The 13,171-nt window shown below is 42.7% G+C and overlaps 1 non-coding gene across 1 annotated transcript; it reads right to left on the bottom strand.

Moving 5' to 3' along the window:
- Positions 1 to 8,640: 8,640 nt before the first annotated feature.
- LOC122703537 lies at positions 8,641 to 8,747 on the bottom strand. Its single transcript, XR_006343513.1, has one exon. It is a non-coding gene; the product is annotated as a U6 spliceosomal RNA (small nuclear RNA).
- Positions 8,748 to 13,171: the final 4,424 nt, after the last annotated feature.

Below are 13,171 nucleotides of genomic sequence, written 5' to 3' on the forward strand. Positions count from 1 at the left end.
CTTTATTTTCATGCCTAATTAATCTTTAAGGATTACCAACATACTCTTTTCATTTATCCTTCTAACAATTATGTAAGATCAACAGCAGATTCCATTACATGCAATTATATCAATTATATAGATTATGTACAAAAAGTTTGAGGATCTAAAACTCTCATTCAGTTTATCTTTGGGCATTTCAACACTGAAAAGACCGTGCTAGGGTACTTAAAAGTTGTATCTGGGGAATTCCCTGGTGGTCCAGTGGTTAAGACTCAGGAGGTACAATCCTTGACCAGGGAACTAAAATCCCACATGCCTTTCAGCACAGCCAAAACAAAAAGAGAAAAAAACAATTGTATGTGTACATACACAAAACCTCTGCTATAACCAGTTTTGTTAGTGAAAGAAGCCTTCAGGCCTACTCCCAGTTATCTAAGCCTTTACATAGCCCCTCTAATCTTCAAAGACTTGATAGTCCACTGCACTCAGTAAGGCCTGTGGCAATAATACTAACTTTAAGACATTTCCCAAGAGACAATACTGGCCACTGGACATATCATTCCTAGATATGAGAGGAGTTCTCAAACAACATTTAAAATTATAGCTCTGTGAGGCAGCCAAAACATCATGCTTCCTATTTGCTATTTTAAAATTCCTTTTTACCAAAATGGAACTAAGTAGTTCCATTTTCTCCAGTATTGTTAATACTTGCAAAGAGCTGCTTTTCTCTAAATTCGTAATGAGTTTCAGTAACTAAAAAGGTCACATCACAGGAATCTGTTTATAAACAGGAGGGATCATGAGTGAGTGACTAACAGAACCCCAGTGCTAAGTACACAGTCGAGTAATTGATTAATTGCCTCTCCTCCTGGGTTAGTGACACACACAGGAAATGATCTGGAGAACTACAGGACTGCCAGTCTCTGCGGCCACACTGTGATTAGCTGAACCAGCTTTGTTCAGATTACTGCAGCACAAAAGATGTGATGACACCTCTCCAGTGAAACAAGGGGCCCTGTCTCAGTAGGAGAGGGAAAGGAGATGAGGCAGACACCCCTTGCTGGTCTTTTGTGTGGCAACAGGGGTGTGTTTGGGTATTGCTATGTTTTGATGACTCAGTGGTGAGTCAGTTTTAAAGTTCTGTAAAATCCAGCTTAGACTGGATTGAGAGATGAGCTCATCTAGTAGCTAGCTGGGTGGAGAGTACCCAGTAGTACTAGGTACGATCAGCTGATTGGTGGCATAAATATGTACATGGAAAAAAAATACCCATGAGGGTGAATTAGTTCCTGAATGCAGAAATCAACCCTACCTGGCATCTTCTATTGGGTGTGTGCCATGTTCAAACATGATCCATGTCCTACCTACTGCCCCTTACCTTTATACGAGTCAGGGTATGAGAAATATCCTAAGTGCCACAAAAAGCTGGGGTGCTTTGGAGGGAGCTGGGAAAGCTATAGTGCCAGCTATATATGGCAGGCACTGAGCCAGATGCTTTCCATATTTATCTAATCTTTATAGGAATCCTCCAAGAGAAGTATTTTAATTCACATTTTACAAATGAAGAAAACGAAACCCAACTAGGTTAAATGCCTATATCACATAGTCATAGAGCCGGTATTACTGAGACTGTGTCACTACTGACTTCAAGACTAGCTTTTTTGCATGTGACGGTGATCTGGCTGTGACATCTATCACCCCATTAATCACCAGGGTTGACTCAGCTGATCTGGCTGGCTAGGCCAGTGTCCCCATCCTGCCTCACCCCTTCACATGTGTCCCTCCTCAAGCTGCAAGCTCAAGCTCGTCGAAAAGGGTATTGGAATAGTTGCTCTCCTCTGCTAGAACCTTCAAACAAACTCTCAGGACTAGCTCTTTGTACCTCGACAAGGATGGGATAAGGTGAGGGTGAGAACGAATTGGGAGACTTGCTGAAGACAGGGTCACAGGACCCCACCATGGGCAGTGTGCTGCTAGAGTCTGGACAGCAGGATGCGGTGGAGGGTCATGGGTGTCAAAGACAGTCATATTTGGCACCTCTGCCTTTTTGTTATACCATAAAACCCACATGTATTTTAAATTCTAAAATCAAGAGGAAAGATTACAAAGATTGATACTATGGTGTGTTGCAGAAGGTTTGGAGAAGCTCATTCCTGTCCACTATGGGGGTGGGTGTAAATTGGTACCTTTTTAAAAGACCATTTTGACTGTTTCTTCTGCAATTTAAATATTGATCATCTTTGACTCAGCAATGCTACTAAACCTTTATACAGGTCTGCAAAAATATGTAAAATAATGTTTGTTCTTTAGTCGCTAAATTGTGTTCGACTCTTTTGCGACCCCATGGACTGCAGCCTGCCAGGCTTTGAACCTAGGTCTCCAGCATTGCAGGTAGATTCTTTACCCTCTGAGTCACCAGGCAAGCCCCAGAGGGTTGGTGGGGAGGTGCTATTTTAATAGGGTGATCTAGGAAGGCCTTTTGAGGAAGTGGCATTTGAGCAGGAATCTGAATAAAGTGAGGGAATCAGCCAAATGGAGATCTGGAGAATTGTGTTCTAGGTATGGTGTATAATACCAAAAATTGGGAAGCCACCCAAATGTCCATTAAATATTAAGTAACCACAGTTTGCCAAATGATGAGATACAAAATGAAAAATGAAAAGATATCTAAGATATAATTTTTTAAAAGATTGCAAAACTATATAACGATTCCACAAACCACAGTTTGCCAAATGATGAGATACAAAATACAAAATGAAAAGATATCTAAGATATAATTTTTTAAAAGATTGCAAAACTATATAATGATTCCATTTTAAAAAATTAGCCTACAGTAAATATATTTACTGTGGTAAATATATTTACCATCTGGAGAAATATACAAATTTATAAAAAAATCTCACTTCCAAAATGCCTGGGTACCAACTAAAGAGAGAGCCAAGAGAAAAGCCGTAACATTGCTCTAAAACAGGATGGGGCAGGTGGAATATGGCAGAGATTCTGCAAACCCATACCCTGCTTTTTCTGACATCCTGTATCTCTCCACTCTTTCTGGTCACTGATGATGCCCCAGCCCTCCTTCCATTTCCTCGCGTCCCCGCCTCCCTGTCTCCCTTCTCTGGCTTTGCTCTTGGGGAAGGAGCCTGTGCTCCAGTTCTCTCAGCCTGGTTATTTCACTTGGACTGGTCTTCCGGCCGGTCTCAGACAAGCAGCTCTGTGTTCTGCCTGCCATCTATGGTGAGTGCTGATAAGGAAGGGGCTTCCAGGATTCCTCTTGATTTATTACAGGCTCACTTCTAAGTGCAGAATAAAAGATTTTGTCCCTAGTAACCAGCTTCGGAATTTAACTGATCCAGGAACTCAGATTGGGGCATAAGATAGCTCACACATGCTCCTGCCAATTCTGACTGGATCACCCGCTTTGCCATCAAAGCAGGTTTTCGAAGCAGCCAAGTCTTGTGTTTGATGCCTGTCCCCACTCCCACCCACCATGACCAAGCTCTGCTGACTCTCCAGGGCCTTGTGTGTCTGTCTGTATGTTTATCAACCAGTAGTTAGAAACAACAAGAGCACAAAAATATGGCAAGGATGAAATAAATACACAAACTATGTTCTATCCTCCTATATTACTTGTAACAATTTTTCAGTTGATTGTTTTGGATTTCTAGGTAGACAATCATATATTTGGTCATTCTGTCCTTCTTACTGGTATTTTTTTTTTTTTTGTCTAATTGCATTAACTAGCACTTTCAGGACAGTATTAAGTAACAGGAGAGGTGTTCAATGGCTGGTTAGCTCAGTTAGAGCATGGTGTTAATTATAGGAGAGGTAGAAAGTATCCCTGTCTTGCTCCTGACTTTAATGGGGCTATTAAGAATAATAGTTCCAATTTGCCTTGATTCATGGACCTAACATTCCAGGTTCCTATGCAATATTGCTCTTTACAGCATCAGACCTTGCTTCCATCACCAGTCACATCCACAACTGGGTGTTGTTTTTGCTTTGGCTCCATCTCTTCATTCTTTCTGAAGTTATTTCTCCACTGGTCTCCAGTAGCATATTGGGAACCTACCAACCGGGGCAGTTCATCTTTCAGTGTCATATCTCTTTGCCTTTTCATACTGTTCATGGGGTTCTCAAGGCAATAATACTGAAGTGGTTTGCCATTCCTTTCTCCAATAGACCACATTGGTGAATACAGCCATGAAATTAAAAGACGCTTACTCCTTGGAAGGAAAGTTATGACCAACCTAGATAGCATATTATTATTTTTTTTTTTTTTTAATTTTTTTATTAGTTGGAGGCTAATTGCTTCACAGCATTTCAGTGGGTTTTGTCATACATTGATATGAATCAGCCATAGATTTACACTTATTTCCCATCCCGATCCCCCCTCCCATCTCCCTCTCCACCCGATTCCTCTGGGTCTTCCCAGTGCACCAGGCTGGAGCACTTGTCTCGTGCATCCCACCTGGGCTGGTGATCTGTTTCACCATAGATAGTATACATGCTGTTCTTTTGAAACATCCCACCCTCACCTTCTCCCACAGAGTTCAAAAGTCTGTTCTGTATTTCTGTGTCTCTTTTTCTGTTTTGCATATAGGGTTATCGTTACCATCTTTCTAAATTCCATATATATGTGTTAGTATGCTGTAATGTTCTTTATCTTTCTGGCTTACTTCACTCTGTATAAGGGGCTCCAGTTTCATCCATCTCATTAGGACTGGTTCAAATGAATTCTTTTTGACGGCTGAGTAAAATTCCATGGTGTATATGTACCACAGCTTCCTTATCCATTCATCTGCTGATGGGCATCTAGGTTGCTTCCATGTCCTGGCTATTATAAACAGTGCTGCGATGAACATTGGGGTGCATGTGTCTCTTTCAGATTAGATAGCATATTAAAATGCAGAGATATTACTTTGCCAACAAAGGTTTGTCTAGTCAAGGCTGTGGTTTTTCCAGTAGTCATGTATGGATGTGAGAGCTGGACCATAAAGAAAGCTGAGCACCGAAGAATTGATGCTTTTGAACTGTGGTTGTTGGAGAAGACTCTTGAGAGTCCCTTGGACTGCAAGGAGATCCAACTAGTCCATCCTAAAGATGATTAGTCCTGAGTGTTCATTGGAAGGACTGATGTTGAAGCTGAAACTCCAATACTTTGCCCACCTGATGCGAAGAACTGACTCATTTGAAAAGACCCTGATGTTAGGAAAGATTGACGACAGGAGGAAAAGGGGACGACAGAGGATGAGGTGGTTGGATGACATCACTGAGTCAATGGACATGAGCTTGAGTAAACTCTGGGAGTTGGTGATGGACAGGGAGGCCTGGCGTACTGCAGTCCATGGGATCACAAAGATTCGGACATGACTGAGTGACCGAACTGAACTGAACTGAATAAGTTTTTGGTTGATAAGATATGTATATATGTACATGTGGACTTGATTTATATCTACTATATTAGAGAAGTATTCTTTTGTCAGAATATTTGAGGAATGAATATTCCATTTTACCCCATTTTTAACATTTCTCTTAATTAGTCTTTTTTCTGTTTTCAATTGTGTATGTGGTTAAGTAGATTAATAGATTTCCTTCTATTATGCCACTCTATCCTTCCTGAAATAAATTATTGTCAAGCTGCTTTCAAAATATACTGTAAAATTATGTTCATTTAGGCATTTTGCATCTATATTTATAAATGGAACTGAGCCATAGTTTTTCTGTCGTACAATCTTTATAAGATTTTGGCTTCATAAAATAGTGGAATGTTTGCTTCTTTCTCTGTGCTTCTTTTTTTTTTTTTTTCAGTTCTACCACTTTATTGCTACGAACCCATCTCCCTCCACCTTTGTGCACACATGCTCAGTCATGTAACCCCATGGACTGCAGCCCGCCAGGCTCCTCTGTCCATGGACTTTTCCAGGCAAGAACACTGGAGTGGGTTGCCATTTCCTTCTCCATCTCTGTGCTTTTGAACAGCTTTAATAGTATAAGAATGGTTGATTCTGTGAAAATTTGAAAGAAGTTGCTCATTAATGTGTCTGGGTTCAGCATTTTCTCTTTGAGCTTTTGACAGCTTCTGTCCATGATTATTTGTCTGTTTAGATTTTCTACCGTCTCTGAGTCCCTGTTGGTAATTTATATTTCCTTGAGTATTATCCATTTCTTTCAGATTTTAAATTGTAATAGGGCCAAGTTTTCACTTGTATTTCTCATTATTTCCTCTTACCCATGCTTATAAGCCCTTTCTCATTCCTAATTTGTATATTTATATTTTGTCGTCCTTTTTTTTGGCTGTGCCACAAGGCTTATACAATCTTAGCTCCCCAGCCAGGAATTTAACCTGGGCCCTTGACAGTGAAAGCACAGGGTCCTAACCACTGGACCACCAGGGAATTCCCTATTTTGTCTTTTTTTTTTTTTTAATCATTTTAGCTAGTGGTTTATCAGGTTTGTTTTTTTTTTTTTTTTTGGTTTATCAGTTTTATTGTTTGCTTTCCTCCAACCTCAAAGAACTAGATCTTAGACTTATTAATCAATTGCTTTTTGGCTATTGAACTAATTCATTTTGCTTTTATTTTTATTAATTTCTTCCTTTTGCTTTCTTTAAATTTTGCTTTGCTCTGACTTTTTTCCTCTTCTAATTTCCTATGTCATCTGCTTTGTTAATGAAATTTTATTTTTTCTTCTTTAGCAATAAGTGTGTAAGGTCATGAATTTTCTTGTGAATACAACTTTGGCTGTGTTCCATAAGTAATGTTTCATTGATTTAGTTTTAAAATAATCTATAATTCAGTTTTTCTAACTTTATATTGAGGTATAATACACACCCAGAAAAGCAAACATATCAAGATATGTACAGTTTGGTGAATATTCAGAAATTCAACACCCAGATTAAAAGGACACGGACTTTCCTGGTGGTCCCATGGTTGAGTCTACCTTGTAATCCAGGGAACAAGGGTTCAATTCTTGGCCCAGGAAGATCCCACATGACACGGAGCAAATAAGCCCGTGCACCACAATTACTGAGGCTGGGCTCTGGAGCCTGTGCCCTGCAACAAGAGGAGCCACTGCAGTGAGAGGCCTGTGCCCCACAACTAGCGAGTAGCCCCGGCTTGCCGCACCTAGAGAAAACCCTTACACAGCAATGAAGACACAGTGGGCCAAAAATAGCCAAAATAAAATAAATAAAATTAGAAAAAAAAAGAAAGAAAGAAAACATTACCAGTACCCAGAAGCAGTTATATAATTTACAGGGCCCAAAGAGACATGAAGATGCAATGTTCCAGTTTTATTAAGAACTGTAAGGTGGTGACAGCAGAGCTTGAAATCCACTGTGGGGTTTTTCAAAGCACAGGGTCCTATACACACGCCCCTGAAGCTGGCCCTTCGAATCCCCTCTTGGCTCTTCCTGTCCTCAGCCCCGCTCCCTACCACAGGTAGTCAGCGTCCTGACTTCCAATAGAGAGAATAGTGTGGTCTATACTCTTGCGTCCAGCTTCTTTTGCTCAACATTAGATTTATGAGGATCATTCATACTTTCACATGCAGTTGAAGACCATACATTCTCACAGCTATATGCTTAAAACTACTTATAATTTAGTTTTGGTTTGTCACTGATTAAAGAGTCATTTAGGAAAGCTTGAAAAGTTTTCCTAGGGATTGAGTGCTAAGTTCTAACTTCCTAGTTTCAGAGGTGGAGCTAGAAACAGGCTCTTCTTCTGAATGAGTAAATCATCACCGCATATACAGTATGAGTAAGCTCCTCCTTTTCTTCTGATACCCAGTAAAGAAGAAAAAGGAAGAAAGCTAGCCAAAGAAGGTAGTTAAAGGTTTTATTTTATTTTATTTTTTTAACATTTTTTAAAACATCTCTAGAGTAGTAGCAGCTGCAAACCCTGGCAACAAGGTTAGAGCCTACTTTTTAAAAAATGTTTATTTTGTTTGTGCAGAGTGTGGGATATTTTTAGTGGTGGTATGCAAGATCTTTAGTTGCAGCATTTGAACTCTTAGTTATGGCTTGTGGTATCTAGTTCCCTGATCAGGGATCGAACCTAGGCCCCCTGTAGAGTCTTAGACACTGGACCATCAGGAAAGTCCCCAGTCAGAGCCTACTTGTTAGACTCAAATCCAAGGGTAGGGCAGCAAAGGGCATTCATCCTAATGGTTGCTAAGAACGTTGGGTAGGAGCTTCAGCACCCTATTGCATCCAGTCATGGTTGACTCTGGGGACCTGACCTGGGGTCTGCCTTTGAGTGAGCAAGTGACTTTTTCTGTGAAGATGTAGGAAAGTGGCCCTGTAGACCTTCCTCTGAGACTGCAGGGTGATAGTGGCAGTGGTGGTTTAGTTGCTGTTGTGTCTGACTCTTTGCAACCCCATGAACCGTAGCCTGCCAGGCTTCTCTGTCCATGGGATTCTCCAGGCAAGGATACTGGAGTGGGGTAGCCATTTCCTTTTTTAGGGGATCTTCACAACCTAGGGATCGGATCTATGTCTCTTACATTACAAGTGGCTTCCTGCATTGCAAGCAGATTCTTTTTTTTAAAATTTACTTATTTATTTTAATTGGAGGCTAATTACTTTACAATATTGTGGTGGTTTTTGCATACATTGACATGAATCAGCCATGGGTGTACATGTGTTCCCCATCCTGAAAAAATATGGAACACTTCACTAATTTGCATGTCATCCTTGCGCAGAGGCCATGCTAGTCTTCTCTGTATCATTCCAATTTTAGTATATGTGCTGCTGAAGCGAACACTGCAAGCAGATTCTTTACTGCTGAGCCACCAGGGAAGCCCATGCAGGGATGCAGGATGCGACTAATAAATACTGCCAACAACCTGCCCATACATTAATTAGGACTGGGCTGAGGAGTGTTGAACATTGGTAGAATAAGTGACTAGTACTTGGGACCCATTAGGCCTGGCAGAGATTTGCCCTGTAAGTGCAGGCTTGAAAACAATATTTAGTCCTCAGCACCTTCTAGTCACAAGAATTGCAACTGGCATCTCAGAACTAAATCTCAGATGTGCTCAGAAGTATTTCCTTGGTCAACACTGGTTATAAAGCCAGAAGTGATTGTGAGATTGAGTCAAGAGATAAAACTAGTCTCCTAAGTCTGGTGTGGGCATTTCCTTCTAATGCAGTGGTCCCCAACATTTTTGGCACCAGGGACCAGTTTCACAGAAGACAATTTTTCCACAGACCGGGGTAGGGTAGGGGTGGTTTCTAGATGATTCAAGAGAGTTACATTTATTGTGCACTTTATTTCTAACCTAATGACACCACTGATCTGAAAGGGCATAGCGGTCCATAGCCCAGAGGTTGGGGACCCCTGTCCTAATGTCAAACGCCATGACCTGAGGAGGCAGTCAGGGTTCTTCTCTTCCTATTACTAACCCTGTTTTCTCCTAGCATGAAATGACTTCCTTTAAGATTAGAGAAAAGACTGACCTCATCCACCCACAGCCGGTTGCTTCCTTCCAGAAGGAAGTGGTGAAGCCGCGTGTAGATGTTAATTGCTCCCTGAACCTACTCAGTGCCTCCTGCTGGTGTCTGACCCCAAGCCTCACCAGAGCCTTTCATCTCTTAGCTAACTGCTTTCTTTTTTATTTTAATATACCCACAAGGTTTCATCAGCTTCATAATAGTGAAGATCACCTTTGCATACCAAAAATGGTCCACTTTTCTGTTGTTCCTGATTTTCTGTTTCAAAGAACATTCAGTAATTTCAGAATGTTACAGAAGCTCTAAGGCATTGGGGAAACTGCTTAGCTGATGAGTTCTGTCTGGGTAAAATGTCTGGTGAGTGTAAGAGCTGCTCCCAACTGGGACCTACTGCCCTCCCAGGGTCCTCATAGGCACAAAAGTGCCATCACTTGCTTGGAGAAAAAGTTCCCTATTTAAAAAGATAAGGCAACTCCCTTGTGGCAGCAGAGATTTTACCTTTTTCCTTAGAAATTGCAGAATTTATCTGGAGGGCTCTGGGACTGAGTCTGCAACTCAGATTAGAGCTGTGTTTCCATATCCTTCCTTATGCAGATGGCCTTCTGGACAGATAAGTGAAGGTGCTGTGTCTTCTTTTTGGATGCCTCCTGTATGTCCAGGGAAACTGCAGAAAGGAAGCAAACTAGGAGAAATTTAGGATTGACATTAGAGCAAGAATCCTATTCTCTGTCATTCAAAAGCAGAAAAGTGAAAAGAAAAAGCTTTTGCCAGGTAATTTTCAGCTTAACTATTCATGCAATTATCCTGATTTTTGAGCATGCTTTATTCTCGCAAGACTTGCTGTCTTTCGATTTTAGCCGAGTTCTGGAAGCAACATGAAATTTCTGCATGAAGGATTGAGGACTCTTTGTGTCTCTCAAGGCAGGTGAGCTTAGAAGCTAGAGGTGATCTGCTTTGCAGGATGTCTAGAATTCTGTGGAAGTAGAAATCCCCAGTTACCCTATGGGAGTCCATAACCTAAAAAGTAGAAGCATATGATATATTCCCCAAACACGAGTCACACCTCCTGTGTGATAGCAAAAAAAGAACTGAAGAGCTTTCCTAGGCAGGGCAGGCTGCATAATCTGCGAGGCTTAGTGCAAAAAGAAAAAGAAAATAATGGGGACTCTTGGTCAAAAAGCAGGAGAAAAAGGGCTGTCAAAGGTATACATAAAGTCAGACACAGAAGGACGAATAGCGTGTGATTCCACTTCTGTGAAGTACCAAGTGTAGTCAGAGTCATAGAAAGAGAAAGAATGGTGGTTGCCAGGGGCTGGAGGGCGTGGGGAAGGGGAGTTTTTAATGGGTATAATTTCAGTTTTGGAAGATGAGAAGGTTTTGCAGATGGTGTTGATGTTTACACAACAGAGTGAATGTACTTAATGAACTGCACACTCAAAAATGGTTAAAGTGGTAAATTCTTTATTATGCATATTTTAGCCTCCACCTCTCGCCCACATGCGCATAAGAAATACATTTTTTTTTCCTTCTTTCACAGACTCTTATGACTTGTCATGGTGTTTTTTATTTGCTATTTAATGTCATCCTAAGTAAGGAAAAATTAAGACCTAAATTTTTAGCATCAATTTTACTCTTCATTTTTATTTTATGCAATACCAATTTTAAATGAAAATGTCTAAAGGTATTTAACTTGTACTTGGAATCATTGAAATTATACAACTTGAATTTTGTGTGATTCCAGGAGGTTACCTTGAGCTGGCTAGAAGAGAAAAACAAGAGCCAAGGTCTGGAAAAGTGGAAGGAGGAGGTGAGGATACCCCTGGCACAGAACCTGGAGAAAGAGCCCTCCAGGGTATAGGACCTCATGGGTGCCTGAGGGGGTGGTCTCTTTGACTTAATAGCTGCCAGCTTCCCCTTCCCACAGGCCTGCCACCCCAGCCCACAGCACACAGGCTACTGCCAAGCATCGTTAGAACTCAGAGCTGGGATGAGGTCAGTAGGTGGGGTTGGCCGCCACCATGCCCCCAACACCCACCTTCCTGCACTGGCACCAGACCCCTGCCAGGCAGGGGAGTGGCAGGAGAACCCATCCATGGCAGCCGTAGGGAATGTGACTGCGTAAGGCCAGGCTCCAAGGACCCCCCCAGTCCCCCCCCACCCCGCCCACCACCGTGCCTGCCTGCTCCATTGTTGGTCCCAGGAGACTTGACACAAAATCAAAGATAAAATGATTAAGAATTTTAAGACTGCAACCACAGTGCATTCAGCCCCAACTGCAGGGCTCTCAACAGTGCTAGTCACACACCCTGTTCCTCAGGCCAAAGAAAAGAGTGTGTTTGGCTGGAGTATTCTTTGAAAGACCCCCTCATCCCTGAAGGAAACCTAGTTAAGTGCAGAAGTGCTGACAGTGGAGGGGCTGAGGCAGCCTCGCCTCGCGTCCCTCCAGTTCCCTTTCCTTTCTTTCTGACAAGAGACCCCAGCTCCGCCCCTCTCCTTTCAGCTTCCCACTCCCCACCCACGGTTGGTCGACTGGTCTACAACTTGTCCGAGCCAAGAAACACGGGGATGTAAATTCCTTGGGATGAGACATGGAATCCAGCCCATGTCAGCTCTGAGTGCACAGTTTCCCAAGTTCCCTAGTCCCAGGGCTGCCATGCAGGAGTGCAGGATGTGAAACTGTCCATTAGTTTGCCCGATGACCTGGGGGTGAAGTGCCCGGGCACAGGGAGAAGTGTGGCCCTCTGGGTGGCTGCCACCTGTAGAGGATTGAGGAAGCCGAATCCTTTTATTTCCTAAATTGGAGCGCAGACTGTAGCCAATGTACTTTCTCTTTGTAGTGGCTTTAAGTTGTGTCTGGGATAGAGTCGGGGGTGTTTTTCTTGGACTGAAAGGCTTGCCTTGAGCATCGTCTGGATCATATTGCAGAGTTATGCTCCAACTAGCTACATCTGCTAAGATGTACCCAGGGGGAGTTCCCCGGCGGTCCAGGGGGTAGGACTTGGCGCTTTCAATGCCATGGTGCTGGGTTCAATACCCGGTCGGAGAACTAAGATTCTGCAAGACTCGTGGAGCAGCTGGGGAAGAAAAAAAGATGTACTCTAGTTTCATCAAGTATCTTGGGGAGACTCTTCAACTTTAGCAGGCTGAGAAGAAACCCCACACCAGCTTTACTTGCAACTCTCAGCGCATCAGCTGGAGTCTTCCCTTGGGGGAATACACTATCTATGCTCCTGAGGTCCCTTCCCAGGAAGTCAGGGGACAAACCAGCAGCACCCCCTGCCCTATTCTCTGGTGCTATTAGGAAGGCATTTTCTTTTCAGCTGAGGGACAATCAGGCCCACCAGCAGCATCCAACTCAGTTCTGTCCAATCCAGGCAGAGGAGCTGGGGTGAGGGATGAACACCCTCAATTCTAAACAGAGGTAGGTGAAAGGCAAAGCCTAGGGAGGCTTGGGTACTGGTTCACAGTAGACCCAGCTGGGCTCAGCAGAGCAGCTCCAGGTTGGCAGCCAGTCCCTGGAGGGAAGAGGAGTGGAAAGTGGGAGCACAGTTCAAGATCCTGTTCTTCATCTATCCCACCCCTAACCCCGCCCCTGCCCCATGCTGACCCCTCTGAGCCTCATCTGGGAGTTGTGTATTTAAATGTCTCTGTCAAGAATGGAGACTGAGACTGTGGGTGACTAAGACCTTTCTAACATATATCTTTGAAGAGCTTTGAAGGGAAGCAGCCAATCCC

The sequence above is a fragment of the Cervus elaphus genome, chromosome 1 (genome assembly GCF_910594005.1).
Source record: "Cervus elaphus chromosome 1, mCerEla1.1, whole genome shotgun sequence".
In the NCBI taxonomy this organism is placed as follows: Eukaryota; Metazoa; Chordata; class Mammalia; order Artiodactyla; family Cervidae; genus Cervus; species Cervus elaphus.